Source organism: Triticum aestivum, chromosome 6A, assembly GCF_018294505.1.
Source record: "Triticum aestivum cultivar Chinese Spring chromosome 6A, IWGSC CS RefSeq v2.1, whole genome shotgun sequence".
Classification (NCBI taxonomy): domain Eukaryota; kingdom Viridiplantae; phylum Streptophyta; class Magnoliopsida; order Poales; family Poaceae; genus Triticum; species Triticum aestivum.
Genome location: NC_057809.1, coordinates 193,750,885 through 193,767,099, shown reverse-complemented (window position 1 = coordinate 193,767,099; position 16,215 = coordinate 193,750,885).

Sequence of the window (16,215 nt, the reverse complement as noted above, 5' to 3'; positions counted from 1 at the left end):
CCTCAGGAGCTCGCTTGCTTTTAGCGCTCGAGCCTCAAGAGGGATGTTGGACCAAGGAATTCAAGGAATATCTGGTGCAAGCGGTGCTACCAGAGAAGGAAGAGGACGCAGAGCACGTGGCCTGACCAGCCACGGCATACTGCATCCAGGACGGTGAGTTGTACATGAAGAGACCAAATGATGTTTCGTTGCGTTGCATTTCCAGGGACCAGGGGAAGGAGTTGCTGAATGACATACACGGCGGGGACTGCTGACACCACTCGTCATCACGGACTCTCGTCGGCAAGGTGTTCCGCAGTGGATTCTACTGGCCCACGGCGCTCAACAACGCAGCTGGGCTAGTGAAGTCCTGCGAAGCTTGCCAGTTCCACACCAAGCAGATCCATCAGCCAGCTCAGGGCCTTCAGACTATACCGCTCACATGGCCGTTCGCAGTCTGGGGGCTGGATATCTTGGGCCCATTCCCTCGAGCGCCAGGAAGCTACCGCTACCTCTACGTCGCCATTGACAAGTTCACCAAGTGGGCGGAAGTGGAAGCCGTCCGCACCATCCCAGCTAGTTCTGCGGTTAAGTTCATCAAGGGCCTCGTGAGTCGTTTCGGGGACCCCAACCGCATCATCACTGACAACGGCTCGCAGTTCACCAGTAACCTCTTCAAAACATATTGTGCTAACCTTGGAACGTAGATCTGCTACGCTTCGGTGGCGCACCCCAGGAGCAATGGACAGGCTGAACGCGACAACGCGGAGGTCCTGGGAGGCCTCAAGACCAGGACCTTCAAGAAGAAGATCGAGGCCTACGGCAGGGGCTGGCACGACGAGCTCCAGTCCGTGCAGTGGTCCATCCGCACCACCGCCACTAAGCCGACGGGCGAGACCCCGTTCTTCCTTGTCTATGGAGCCGAAGCGGTCCTCCCTCATGAGGTCAAGCATCGCTCCGCATGGGTCCTGGCATTTTATGAAACGTAGAAGGACACCACACGGGGGATGGACCTCGTACTGGGGGAGGAACGACGCCGCGAAGCTGCACTGAGGGCGGCAAGGTACTAGCAGGCGCTGCGGCGGTACCACCGCCGCATCATCCGCTCCAGGACGCTCGAGGCAAGCGACCTCGTCCTGAGGCGGGTCCTCTCCAGGGAAGGGTTGCACAAGCTCTCACCCATGTGGGAGGGCCCGTTCAGGGTCGTCCATATCTCCAGGCATGGCGCCGCGCGCCTGGAGACGCAGGACGGGGTGCCCATCTAGAACGCCTGGAACATCCAGCACCTCCGGAAGTTCTACCCATGAAGCAAGGCCCAGTGCCTGTGAAGCAAGGCCCCATGCCTGTGAAGAAAGGCCCAGTGCCTGTGAGGAAGGCTCGGTGCCTGTGAAGAATCTCCGCCCGTGAAACTCTCACGTAATAATGAGTGGGGTTGTACATGCCCCGGAGTCTCCAGAGAGCCGCCCTAGGGCCTCGGGGCCCCCCTCCCACGCCTAGTGGCAGCACTTAGCTTGCGCTGGTGAGAAGACGTCGAAGACTAGACTAGGTGTCAGACGTGGCTTTTCATTTGCTTTCCATAGTTGGCTCGCCTTCTCTTAATCGACGTTTGCTTCTGGTGTTCATTGCTGATTTGGTTCCATCACCTTTTGCCGCCTTTTCCGAATCTAGTTCTCTTATGTTCTCTCTCTCGCATACCTCGCGAGGGGGCTAGGTAGGTGCCTTCGCGAGGGTTTCTTCCTGCTGCGTTGGTCCTTCTCTCTGCCTTCGGTCTACTTTCCCGCGAGGCACCCTCGTTCGAGCCCGCGAGCTGGCGCATCACTCCTAAACCGTGCCCCTCGGGTACCGCGATATGAAGCGCTGGGTCAAGGCTCGGGTGAGTGATAAGTCTCCTAGCGAGCCTCCTAACGATTTTTTTGCAGTTCCTGAGCAACCACTAAGCCAAGACGGGCACGAGGAAACAAGTGCATCGTGAAGAAGAAGTCGCCCCGAATGCGCCAGGCTAATTTATCTCCACACGAAATAACGACACAACACAGAAATGACAAGCATACCATAATGAGTGAGGAATCATAGTTCGATACACGCCCCTACGGGCCCATACTGGTTTCATTTGGATGCAGGAAAGAAAAGAGGAACAAAACAAAAGCAACGTTGCAGCGAACCACGGGGGCAGGCCTCCAGCGATGTCCCGATCTTAGCCGGATCCCTCCTCGCGCTTCACGGAGGTGCGGCAACGAGACGACCTGCTACCACCTTCGAAGCGAGCGCGGCCGCATAGCGGCCGTCGTAGCCTCCGCTGCAGCAGCTTTCGCCCAGAGAAGAGCCACCATAGCTGGACAAGGTGCGGCCGTCGCCGAGACCGAGCACCTCCTTGCCGTCGTTCGTCTTAGGGCAGCAACCGGTGCGGCGACCATCTTCCCCAAACGCCCTCACGTAGAGGGTTGCATCACCGTCATACTTGAAATGGAGGGTGCACCGCCTGCCCAGGCCGCGCGCGCGGGCGAAAATCTGCCAACCGCGGGCCAGAGCCATGTTGCCCGTGGCGGAGACTTCAACCGCGACCCAAGAGGCCCTGCTGCAGCAGCTGTCCGCCTGCAGCCAAAGCCCGCCTGGACCGGAGGCCCACATCTGTCTGCCATACAATGCGATCCTCAGCTACCCAGCCCTGGCCAAGTTTATGGCGGTGACCCATCAAGGCTACAATGTTCTCAAGATGCCAGGTAGCGGCGGGGTCATCACGGTCCCGTGCGAAGAAAGAGATGTGGTGCGCTCCCTCGAGCGTGCCTATCAAGCTGCAGCAATCGACGACCCCGACAGCAAGGGCGAGCACCCTCCTGAGGCCACCCCCAAGAAGAAGAAGCAGCTGCTCTGCGCAGGGCCTTAGGCAAGTGGCGCTTCAAGCGGCGCCACGACCAGATCGGCGCCCACACCTGGGGTGCCTCCCTCCATCACATGGGAAAGCGCACCCGGCGCCGCTCTCGGGCAGGGCCCGGGGCCTCTCTTTTGGAGGGCCTCAGACCTCCCAGCATCACGAGGGAGGCGCTCGGGCACCACTTGGAGTCGTGCTTCGTGACACATCTCCCTCAGGAGGACACTAGGCAAGGAGCGCCCGACGCCCAGGAGTTCATCACCAAGGTATCTCAGGAGCTTCAGGAAGCAAGAGCAATACGCCGCGACCGCCGCCCACCTGGCGTTGCTCCCCACCCTAGCGAGGGTGGCGAGCTGCGCGTCTGCATCGACATCCCAGGGCTCAATCGAGCCGCGTCTTAGTAGCGCTTCTGGCCTTCGCGTGTTGGGCGCTGCTAAGGCCCACCTCACAGCTACGTTCGCATGTCGTTCGGTCTGCCGAGCATGGCTGCTGCCTTCCAGCGCAACCTGTGAAGCGTCATGGCGGGTCAGGAGGCCATGCACCACACAGTCCTGGCGAAGATGGCGACGGTCCTCAAGGAACCTCCTGGATCCCTAGAGCCTCCCGAGGCTCAGGGCCACGATGGCTCATGAGGAGCAACCCCTTCGCCGTGTACCTTCAGCTGCCTCAACACCCCTTCATCAATGGAACCAGGTGACACCTTCCAAGTTTGTGTAGCTGGGAGCGCCCCCAGGGCTGTATCATTCCCAGGTCACGTGGGTCCGTCCCTGTGGCATGTATCCTTTCTTCTTTATGTCTTTAGCTTACCTTGCTGGGGGTGCCCCTCGGGCTGCATCATCTCCAAGCCGCTCGAGCTTGACACGGTGGCACATATCATTCATGCATTTACTAGAGCTAGGTTGCGTTTCATGCTTAATCTATCTATGACTATCACCTTCTTGATTGTCGCCCATTGCGGGAGCCGCGCACCGGTCGTCTTTCTTAAGGACCCTTCGTGTGAGAGGGTTAGGCAAGGCGTCTGTGCTCGGGCCCATCCCTGCAGCATCGATAAATCCAACGGCCGAGCTCTGTCTGGCGGGCCAGCCCCATTCACGTCACCTCCTGGGGCCGTTGGTGCTTGGCTTTCTCACGCGATAACCTCAGGAGATTCGTTCGGCGTAGGTTGTCTAACCACCTCGCAGGACCACCACAACGAACAAGAATCAAGACCAGGCGTAACCCTCCTTGAGGTACAGCCTCATGAGTCCCGCGCTGGCTCACGAGTGCCCAGACACACCTCGTCTAGCCCTGCCGTGCAAGCCACGTTTCAGGGCGGGGCTGTACACGCCCCGGGGGCTCTCCGCAGTAGGGAGTCCCCTCCCACGTACCAGTGGAAGCACCATGCTCCGTGCTGGCAGTCGACACTGTCGAGGAGCGACTATGCCCGTGCAAGTGCGGAAGCGCCATGGTCCGTCCTGGTGATAAACAACTAAGGGCGGCCTCAAGGCCGTATCAACCTCAGGGAGCCTCCGGGATCGGTGTCTGGTCTCATCGCAATGCCTCCCCTCGGGAGAGCCGCATGAAGGGGCTGGGCACGGGGGCTGCGCTCGGGTCACGCCCAAGCGTACTCCACCCCGCTAGGTCCCTCGGACCTGGTCGTCGCGTGCCCCTCCCGAGCCAAGCCTCGGCGAGGACAAAGGTATGAAAGTTGTTTGAACATCAAGGAGGACTCCTGAGCATCGTGACTCAGGAGCCTAACTAAACACGTAGCCCCTCACTCCTTGGTCTGTCCTGGTCTCCGGTCGGCCCAACGACGGTTGAGGTATGCGCGGGGTCGAGCCTTGCCGACGTAGAACACAAGACCTACCATTGCATCTCCTTTCCACAAGATGTTTGCGCGTCAAGGGGGACTCCTGAGCATCGCGACTTAGGAGCCTAACTGGTCACGTAGCCCCTCACTCCTTGGGTCCGTCCTGGTCTCCGGTCAGTCCAACGGCGGTTGAGGTACGCGCGGGGCCAGGCTCTGTCGACGTAGAACATAAAACAAATTGGAAGAAAGTCGCAAAATCTCAAAGCAAATATTACAAGACATATTGTTCTCCGAATATCAAACACAAGTTTAAACGCCTCCACGAGGCACGCTACATGCTACAGGAGTTTCAACAGGAATGGAGCCGCAAGCCAGTCATCCCTCGATACCGCCGGCACCTGCAAGAAGTGCCCCCTCCTGGGTGGCGCCGCCTTCACCTGCACCACCGATCGAAGGCGTGGGGACGAAGGCGTCGAACTTCTCCAGCAGGGCTTCCACCTGACCTTTCACAGCTGCGGCGGCGGCTGAGCAGTGTTCATCAGCCACGGGCTCCAGCAGCTCGTCAAGGCGGGCGGCAGGATCGCGAAGATGGAGATGGCTGAAGACGCGCGTCAGCGCGTCTAAAGAAAGGACGTGAGCCTCTGCCTCTGCCATGGGGCAGATGCCGCGCACAACTTCCTCAAGCGCCTCGACCAAGTAGGGAAGCAACTGGGCGGGGCCGTCCTCACTGGTGGCCAATGGCTTCTCCAAGCCCTTCTCATAGAGTGACTTCAGGGCCTTCCGAGACCTCTTCTCCAGAAGCGTGAAGGCTGCGCAGTCCTCGGCCAGAACCTTCGCCTTGGCATCGAGTTCGGCCTTTTCAGCCTGCACCTTTTGCTCCAGCTCCTCTAGCCGGCCGCGCTCAGCGGCCTGCGCCTGCGCCAACTACTCCATCTCGGAGTCGCAACCCTTGACGGCATCCTCCCAGGCCTTCATCCTCTCTTCCTCTGCCTTATGGCCACGGGCAACTTTAGGATGCTCGTCACGCACGATCTTAAGCTCGGCCTCCAGCACCTGGCAGCAACCTTGGGCGACCTCGGCGTCCTTCAGCGCCGCCTCGCGAGCAGGTGCTGCCTGAGCTGCGGCTTGCTTCTCCCCCTCAGAGGTCGCCACGACCTGGCTCAGCGCCACCCGGACGGACACGTCAGAATGGAGCCAACCGGAGACCAGCTCCTGGCGACCAGCCACCACGAGGGGTTCGGCGCTCTGGAGATCTTCTCGCAGCCGGGCCATCTCAGAAAGGGCCCACTCCAGGACTTCAGGAGAATCGGAGGAACCTGGGATCAGCAACATGGCAGAAGAAGGAGGAAGAGGCGTCGTCGTCACCATGGCCTAGGAGGCAGGAAGCTCCTGAGCCTCTTGGACCTCAGCACCCGAGTCGTGCGCTGGCGCCTCCTGAGTCAGCGGCGCGTCGGGGGCTGACTCCTCCCGAGGATTCTCCACCCAGCCTCGCGAGGATGATCGGGCTGGAGAAGCACAAGCACCATCCCCACCTTTGCTCATGGAGAGGGGCGTGGTCGTAGGAGGCGACCCGGACTCAAGCAGCACCAGTCGCTCCCCCTTCTCCTCTTCGCCGCAGGCGTTAGCCTGGTTACACAACAAGGAAAAAGAGTCGGAAACAAGCATCAACAGCAAGAACAAGGAGAGACGGGGACACTTACTGATCCGCCGTGACATAGTCCCTCCGCTTTGGGAGCTTGAAGCTGGAAAGCTTCGCAACCCGAGGCACAGGTGCACCAGCTCCGGAAGCAGAAGTAGGAGCGGCAGCTAGGCCGGAAGCGCCTCCAGGTGGCATCGGAGCAGAAGCACTGTCCCGGGAGATCAATGCCGATCGGTCCCTCGTCGGGATGACGGGCGTCTCTTCCTTCTCCAGGAGGGCTTGACCCTCCGGGGCGCCATTAGTCGCTAATGCAAGAGAAGATGGAAGCAGATCTGGGGATTTCGGAGGCATGGCGCAAGAAAGGGGATCTGAGCAAGGTGAAAGGAAGCAGTGAAGGCAAGCGTTGTCTACACCAGCCTTTTGACAGTCGGGCAGTTGCCGAGGCAGCATGGGGAAGCGGAGACGCCCACATCCAATCAACCGCCATGCGTCGACCAAGGCCGCAAACTATTGGGGACCACGGCGCTCCGCACTTGACCTTTGGCTTCGCCTCGAAGCCAAGCCCGAGCGTGCCTTGGGCCCGGGGGCTACTGTCAGCGTTCTGGGAACGGGGGTCCCCAGACTTGCCTGCGTGTGGCCCACGGCGTGGCTCTGCGAGCAGGCCTCAATGGCCCATCTTCACCAACAAGCACTCAATACCCTCGCGAGGGGCCAAGCCTCGCGAGGCGGATGACACAAGACCTCCTCGGGAGTGCCCTCACCAGGCTGGCTCACGAGGGGCAGAGAGTTCAAGGCAAAGCAAACCTCACAAGGTTCCAATGACGTGAACCATGATGATCAAGATCAGGCGGGCGCCAGGAGGGCGCCAGCGCGCATAGTGTCCTTGTTTCCTCTTTGTTGCTAAGGAAGCAAGCACAGACGCGGAGTATCGAGGCGTCAAGCAAAGGTTTCCATATCAGTGCAATGAGACCAAGACCAACAGGACGGCAAGATGGAGGTCACCATGGAGCCCAAGGCGGCGTCACCACCAGAGCCTTTTGCAGGCGAAGACTACTTTTGTCAGGATAAGCTGTACTAGTTGTCCCCTTTCAAATTAGCCGTTTTTGGCTCCCTTCCTGCTCAATATTTGGGGAGAGGACTAGGGCCTCTATAAATAGGACTAGCCACCATCATAGCTAGTGGAGGATATCCGAACAACCACCAAGTTCACCGAGCACAAGAACACCTCTCCTCAGGAGGCTATTCTTCCCCTTGTACTGTTCATCCTTAGCCCAAGAGGCAATCCACCACCACCACACTGGAGTAGGGTATTACACCACAACGGTGGCCCGAACCAGTATAAATCTTGTGTCCTTTGTGTTGCGAGTTCGTCGAGTTAGCCCTTGAGATCTTAGCGAAGCTAGGATGTGGATCGGTAGGGGGAGATATTCGCGCACACCCTAGTGTTCGGACCTTGAGGGTTTTGCCGGAACCCGAGATCCGACACCATGAAAATGATATGTTTATGAATGAAAGAAAGGATTTAGACGAGATTTTCTTTAAATAGATCCCTGTTTTGAAACACAATTTGCCTGTTGAGACTCTTGGAGATCCTCTACCACCCAAGAGTGATCATGTGTTCAATCTTAAACAATTACCTGATACTCTGAAATATGCTTATCTTGATGAGAAAAAGATATATCCTATTATTATTAGTGCTAACCTTTCAGAACATGAGGAAAATAAATTATTGAAAACTCTGAAGAAGCATTGTGCAGCTATTGGATATACTCTGGATGATCTTAAGGACATTAGTCCTACTCTATGTCAGCACAAAATTAATATGAAACCTGACGCTAAACCTGTTGTTGATCACCAACGATGGTTGAATGCAAAGATGAAAGAAGTGGTAAGAAATGAAATACTAAAGCTTCTGGAAGCAGGTATAGTTTATGGGGAAACTTTGTTTTTGCCACTCTAGTTTTTTCCCACGTTGCTTATGCCACTCCAGAATTTGACATCTCAATTTTGCCACTCTTAGCTTCTGACAATACATCACAAATGCCATTTCGTAGCAAAAACAATAATTTTTTATTTCACTTTTGCCACTCTTAGCATTTGCAATCTATCACAATTGCCACTCTCAAAATTTTGCTTTTGCCATGGAATGGAAAAATGATATATTGTCAAAAGCTAAGAGTGGCAAAAGTGAGATGTCAAATTCTAGAGTGGCATAAGCAATGTGGGCAAAAGCTAGAGTGGCAAAAACAAAGTTTTCCCTTTATTTATCTTGTTGCTGATAGTAGATGGGTAAGTCTTGTTCATTGTGTCCCTAAGAAAGGAGGTATTACCGTTGTTCCTAATGATAAAAATGAATTGATCCCACAAATAATCGTTACAGGTTATAGAATGGTAATTGATTTTAGAAAATTAAACAAAGCTACTAGGAAAGATCATTACCCTCTACCTTTTATTGATTAAATGCTAGAAATATTATCAAAACATACACACTTCTGCTTCCTACATGGTTATTCTGGTTTTTCCCAAATACCTGTGTTACAACAGGATCAAGAAAAAAATACTTTTACTTGCCCTTTCGATACCTTTGCTTATAGACGTACGCCTTTTGGTTTATGTAATGCACCTGCTACTTTTCAAAGATGTATGACTGCTATATTCTTTGACTTTTGTGAAAATATTGTTGAGGTTTTCATGGATGATTTCTCCATTTACAGAACTTCTTTTGTTGATTGCTTAAGCATCCTTGATCGCGTTTTGCAGAGATGTGAAGAAACTAATCTTGTCTTGAATTGGGAGACGTGCCACTTTATGGCTAATGAAGGTATTATCTTGGGGCATAAAATATCCAAAAGAGGTATTGAAGTTGATAAAGCTAAAGTTGATGCTATTGAAAATATGCCCTATCCTAAAGATATCGAAGGTATAAGAAGTTTCTTTGGTCATGTTGGTTTCTATAGGAGGTTTATTAAAGACTTCTAAAAAATCTGTAGGCCTCTTACTAATCTCTTGCAAAAGGATGTTCCATTTGTTTTTGATGGTGATTGTGTACAAGCCTTTGAAATACTTAAGATAGCCTTAATTTCTGCACCTATTGTTCAACCACCTGATTGGAACCTACCCTTTGAAATTATGTGTGATGCTAGTGATTATTCTGTTGGTGTTGTTTTAGGACAAAGAGTTGATAAGAAGTTAAATGTTGTCCATTATGCTAGTAAAACTCTAGATAGTGCTCAAAGAAACTATGCTACTACTGAAAAAGAATTTTTAGCGGTTTTATTTGCTTGTGATAAGTTCAGATCTTATATTGTTGATTCCAAAGTAACTGTTCACACTGATCATGCTGCTATTAAATACCTTATGGAAAATAAGTATGCTAAACCTAGACTTATTAGATGGGTTCCCTTATTGCAAAAATTTGATTTACATATTATTGATAGAAAGGGATCTGAGAACCCCCATAGCAGGCAACTTGTCTAGGTAAGAAAATGTTCTTGATGACCCACTATCTATTGATGATAGCTTCCCTGATGAACAATTAGCTGTCATAAATGCTTCTTGTAGTACTCCTTGGTATGCTGATTATGCTAATTACATTTTTGCTAAATTTATACAACCTAGTTTCACATATCAACAAAAGAAAAAGGTTTTCTCTGATTTAAGACATTACATTTGGGATGACCCACACCTTTATAAAGAAGGAGTAGATGGTGTTATTAGACATTGTGTACATGAGCATGAACAGGAACAAATCTTACACAAGTGTCACTCTGAAGCTTATGGAGGACACCATGCTGGAGATAGAACTGCACACAAGGTATTACAATCTGGTTTCTATTGGCCTACTCTCTTCAAAGATGCTCATAAGTTTCTCTTATCTTGTGATGAATGTCAAAGAATTGGTAATATTAGTAGACGTCGGGAAATGCCTATGAATTATTCACTTATTATTGAACCATTTGATGTTTGGGTTTTTGATTATATGGGACCTTTTCCATCCTCTAATGGGTATAATCATATTTTAGTTGCTGTTGATTACTTTACTAAGTGGGTAGAAGCTATTCCAACTAGTAGTGTTGATCATAACACTTCTATTAAAATGCTTAAAGAAGTTATTTTCCCGAGGTTTGGAGTCCCTAGATATTCAATGACTGATGGTGGTTCACACTTTATTCATGGTGCCTTCCGTAAATTGCTTGCTAAGTATAATGTCAACCATAGAATTGCATCTCCATATCATCCTCAGTCTAGTGGACAAGTAGAATTAAGCAACAAAGAAATAAAATTGATCTTGCTAAAGACTGTTAATAGATCTAGAAATAATTGGTCTAAGAAACTTGATGATGCATTATGGGCTTATAGAACTGCTTATAATAACCCTATGGGTATGTCTCCATATAAGATGGTTTATGGAAACATGTGTCACTTACCTCTTTTTTAAGCTTGGGACAGTGAGGGAACCCCCCCCCCCCCCGCACTGACTTTATATTAAAACCACAACACACACTGTTACACGATTGAGCTTACATGGGGTGTAGGGATTAAGAGAATCCTATACATCAAGGGTACAGGAAAAAAGGTAAGCTATCTAGTGTTGTTTCTAAGCAAAAGACAAACAACTGGAGCAAAGCAACAAACTGCTCCACAAACGACACTAGGGCCTCTTTGACTCTGTGTCTCATCATGCCAAAGTCATACTGAAACCTTTGTTGCCACCCATTCACCATGGGGATGAACCCTCTAAAGTGTTTATTGTTACGCTCCTTCCAAATGCTCCAGGCCGCTATGATGAAAATCTCCATGGACATGGGTCGGGCCCACGCGCCTTTCGCCGCATGCACGAGCTGCACTCTGTTACCCCCAGCGGGCCACGTGATCCCCAACTTCCCCCAACACGCTCTGCTGAACTCACATTGAAAAACATGTGCTCAGCTATTTCCTCGGGGGGTGATGGCATAACAAGCAAGCATAGACACTGTCTCTTAGTTTCATATTCTTCCTCTTCAGCAGGTTCCGTGTGTTACCATGTCCGCTAGAAGCAGGCAAGCAAAAACCTTACATTTGTTGGTGCACTTGGTCTTCCAGATCCACTCAAAGGCCTTGTCCGCCACTCCATCATGAAAGCAGTGCGGGTAAAATTTGCTGGAGGCGAACCCATCCGATCCCCAGACACATTTCTAGACATCATTCGTGTCAGTTAGCTCCAACGTGGTCATGCTGTTTTGCAGGTCATCGAGCTCACCCCTGGCCTGGACCGAGAGCGGCAAATGGAAGTTTTGGCCAAGCGTAGGCGTGGTCAACAGTTTCTGCACCTAGACGCCTTCATTTTTGGAGAACGAGAACAACTGGGGGTGGCTATCGGCAAGTACATCATCATGCCATATGTCGTTCCAAAATAGCACCGTGCTCCCATCTCCAACCTCCACAGATGTGACCCCTCTATAGATCGGCGCAAGTTGCATCATGTCTCGCCACCAAAATGAGCCACACGGGTCAGAAGCATGCGACACCAGTCCTTCGTAGTACACAGTCCAAACCAGCTTCACCCATGGCAAATCCATGTGGTTATAGAATTTATGCATCTGTTTAAGGAGCGGACCTTGGTTTTGAACCCTGAGATTGATAACTCCAAGTCCCCCTTTATTTTTGGGGCGGCACACCAGCTCCCAAGCTGCCAGCGAGATGGATTTAGTGCCATCGTCCATGCTCTTAGCCCAGAGGCGGTATCTTCTGAGTTTATCTAGATAATCGAGGATCTTTGGCGGCAACCTGATAGAGCACATGGCATATATCGTGAGGGAAGTGATCACTAAGTTTACCAGAGTAAGCTTTGACCCGAGGTCCAGGAGCATGGATGCCGTGGAGAGTCTGCGCTCCACCGACACGACCAAATGCATAAGATCAGTCACCATCGGCCTGGTAGTGCCAATGGGCAACCCCAGGTACGTAAACAGCATGGAACTGATTGTGCAACCAAAAACTTGCACCGAGATCGAAGTAGTGTCCGCAGCGGCATTGACAGTGATTAGGATAGATTTTTGGAAGTTTATACACAGCCCCACCGACGATGCATAATCCTGGAGGATGAGTTTGATGGTCTCCGCTTGAGATTGGTCCGCGGGCATCACATGGATCGTGTCGTCAGCGTACTGGATCATGGGGGTAATCATCATCAGGAACTAGAATGGGGAGCTGGAGATTGCCCTCCTGATAGGCATCATTGATGGTGGCCTGCAGCAGATCGGCCGCTAGCACAAAGATGAGCAGGGACAACGGATCTCCCTTGCACACACCTCGCATGTAGAAGAATTGCCTGTCAGGGGCCCCGTTAAGGAGGACAGAGGATTTGGCCATCGAGAACAAACAGTCCATCCATCTGAGCCATTGATCATCAAATCCCATGCACTTCATAATCTCCATCATCAAGGCATGTTCGACCGTGTCAAACGCCTTAGCGAAGTATAACTTCAGGATAGCGATTTCTCGCCCCGACGCTTGGCATTGATGTATAAACTCAAATGCCCATGCAACACAGTCCTAGATCGATCGCCCTCACAAGAATCTGTATTGGTTGAGGTGTATGACCTTGAGGATCACTCGTTGTAGCCGGTTCGCGAGGACTTGGTCAGAAGCTTGAGGCAGCAGTTCAGGAGAGTTATTGGGCGATAATCATTGGCAGTCTCCGGATATTGAATTTTTTGGGATGAGAGTAATAAACCCCATGTTCAAACTTTCAAGGTCAAGACTACCTGCATGAAAATCAAAACAAAGCCGATAAAAGTCCTCTTTGATGATGTGCCAGCAAGATTTTATGAAGCTGCCACTAAAGCCATCCGGGCCAGGGGCACTGTCCGACGGCGGCTCCTTGACCACTTGATCGATCTCCTTGCGAGTGAATGAAGCTGACAAGGTTCGGAGGCCCTCCACCTTTTTGATGTTTGTTCTCAAATCGAATCGCATGTTGGTTTGGTTGGAGCAGCCCAGCCTGTCCTTGACGGTTTGAAAGAGGATAGCTTCTTTACCCATGTGATCGTGGATGACCGAGTCATCGGGTAGTCTGAGCGAGGCTATGCTATTTCTACGGAATCTTTCCGTTGCCACCCTATGAAAGAACTTTGTGTTACCGTCCCCAAATTTGAAATGTCTGACAGTACAGTGCTTCTTCCAGTATATCTTTTTACAGTCTAGCAGGTGAATAAGGTGTTGTTTCAATATCACTCTGAAGTTAACTTACCTCTTGAACAAGAACATAAAGCTTATTGGGAAATTAAAGAGCTCAACTATGATTTCAAACTTGCCGGTGAGAAGAGGTTGTTTGACATTAGCTCACTTGATGAATGGAGAACCCAAGCCTATGAAAATGCCAAGTTGTTTAAAGAAAAAGTTAAAAGATGGCATGATAAAAGGATACAAAAGCGTGAATTTAATGTAGGTGGACATGTCTTGCTATACAATTCTTGTTTAAGATTTTTTGCAGGAAAACTTATTTCTAAATGGGAAGGGCCTTACATTATCGAGTAAGTTTATCGATCCGGTGCCATCAAGATCAACAACGCTGAAGGCAATAACCCGAAGGTGGTAAACGGGCAAAGAATCAAACATTATATCTCAAGTACTCCCATAAATGTTGAAACCAATATTATCAATACCATAACACCAGAGGAGTACATAAGGGAGATCTACCAGAACGTCTCAGACTCCAAAAAAGGAATAGGTATGTGGTGCGGTAAGTAAACCGACTCCAAAAGTTTTCCAAAAGTAATTTTATTCCTTTTTGGAATATTTAAAAATTAGGAAAATAAAAAGTAGCCCGAAACGTGCACGAGGAGGCGACAAGCCTTGGGGGTGCGCCCTCCCCCCTCGGCGTGCCTCCCAGGCTTGTGGCCACCTCGTGTGCCCTCCGGACTCCGTTTTCTTGCAGAATACTTCTTTTGGTTGGTACAAATTCATTATATAATCTCGCGAAGGTTTTTACCACCGTACCACGGCAAAATCCTTTGCTCATCTTTCAAGCTATTTTTCTGACAGATCTAGATCATGATGACGTTCTGAAGCGCTCCAAAGGACAAGTTTTTCGACAAGGTCATCAACCCCTACCTTGCAGAGGTGCTGCAACACACTCAAATCATTGAGATGTGTGAGGGGTGCTGCACATCCGTGATGTTCAAGGGTCATAGAGGAACGGAAGCATGGAGGCATGGCTCGAAGCAATGGAGTAGCAAGTCTTCAAGTGCCAAGGGATGGTGGAATGTGGACTCAATGCCAATCACTCCATGATCATGGAATTTACCCGTGACCACAAGCTGGATGCCAAGAACATCAAGGAGGCCATATTCAAGCTTCATGAGAAAATCGAGCATCTCGAAGCTCGGATCTATGACCTGCAAAACCAAAACTGTGAGTATGAATACAAATTTAAGAGGATGAGTTTGGCTACAGATTTGACGATCCCGGAGACTCATTCATCTTTTTACGATGGTGAACCTATGCCTTTGAAAACGAAGGACAAGCCCACAACATCATCAACTTCATCACCACCACCTCCGAAGAAGGAAAATTGAGTGCATGGGTATGGGCACTCCCCTTGTCTTGTGCCAAGCTTGGGGGAGGTGCCCCGGTATTGTAACACTATCACATCTTTACCTTTATCATTTTTCTTAGTTCGGTCCTTTTGGTTATACCTCGGTTTAGTAGAATAAAGTTTTAGTATGATCTAGCTTTGAGTTTTGCTTTGTGTTCTATCTACGTAATCGAGTCCGTGAGTTATATAATAAAGAGCAGTTTTGAGTTGAGGGCTTCACTTTCTTTCTATGATCTTGAGAAAAAGAAAAGAATAAAAGAAGAGTAAAAGGATTATATAATGATCTTATGGAGAGTGATGACTTCACACATAGGAAGTATGATGAATAAAATTTGTTGGGAATTGACAAACATAGTTTTGGTCATTGTTGCAATTAATAGGAAGTAATAAATAAAGAGAGGTTTTACATACAAATATACTATCTTGGACATGTTTTGTGATTGTGAGCACTCATTAAAATATGACATGCTAAAAGGTTGATGTTTGACAAGGAAGACAACATAACGGGGTATGTTTTCTTATATCTGAATAGAAGTTATATTGTCATGGATCCTCCAACATGTTGAGCTTGCTTCTCATCCTATGCTAGCCAAATCTTTTGCACCAAGTAGAGATACTACTTGTGTGTCCAAACATCCCTTAAACTAGTTTTGCCATGAGAGTCCACCATATCTACCTATGGATTGAGTAAGATCCTTCAAGTAAGTTGTCATCGGTGCAAGTAACAAAAATTGCTCTTTAAATATGTATGATTTTTAGTGTGAAGAAAATAAGCTTTATACGAACTTGTGATATGGAAGATATTAAAGCGATGGACTGCATAATAAATTTCTTTATCACAAGTGGCAATATAAAGTGACGTTATTTTGCATTAAGATTTTGTGCATCTAACCATAAAAGTGCATGACAACCTCTGCTTCCCTCTGCGAAGGGCCTATCTTTTACTTTTACCTTTTACCTCTATATAAGAGTCATGGTGATCTTCACCTTTCCTTTTTATAGTTTTTATTTTTAGCAAGCACTATACGTTGGGGAAAGAATCCAGATATATATATCCACTCAGATGTAGGTTATCATAAAGTATTATTGTTGACATTACCCTTGAGGTAAAATGTTGGGAAGCGAAACTATAAGCCCCTATCTTTCTCTGTGTTTGATTGAGGCTTTGATCTCATAAGTATCGCCTGATTGTTAACAATTATGGAAGACTAAAAGATGGTTTAGTATGTGGACTTGCTATACAAAAGCTCTTAGGTTGACTCTTTCCAATATTATGATAAATTGCAATTGCTTCAATGACTGAGATCATAGTTTGTTGGTTTTTAATAAAGTTTCTGATTCATACTTTACCTTGTGAATGA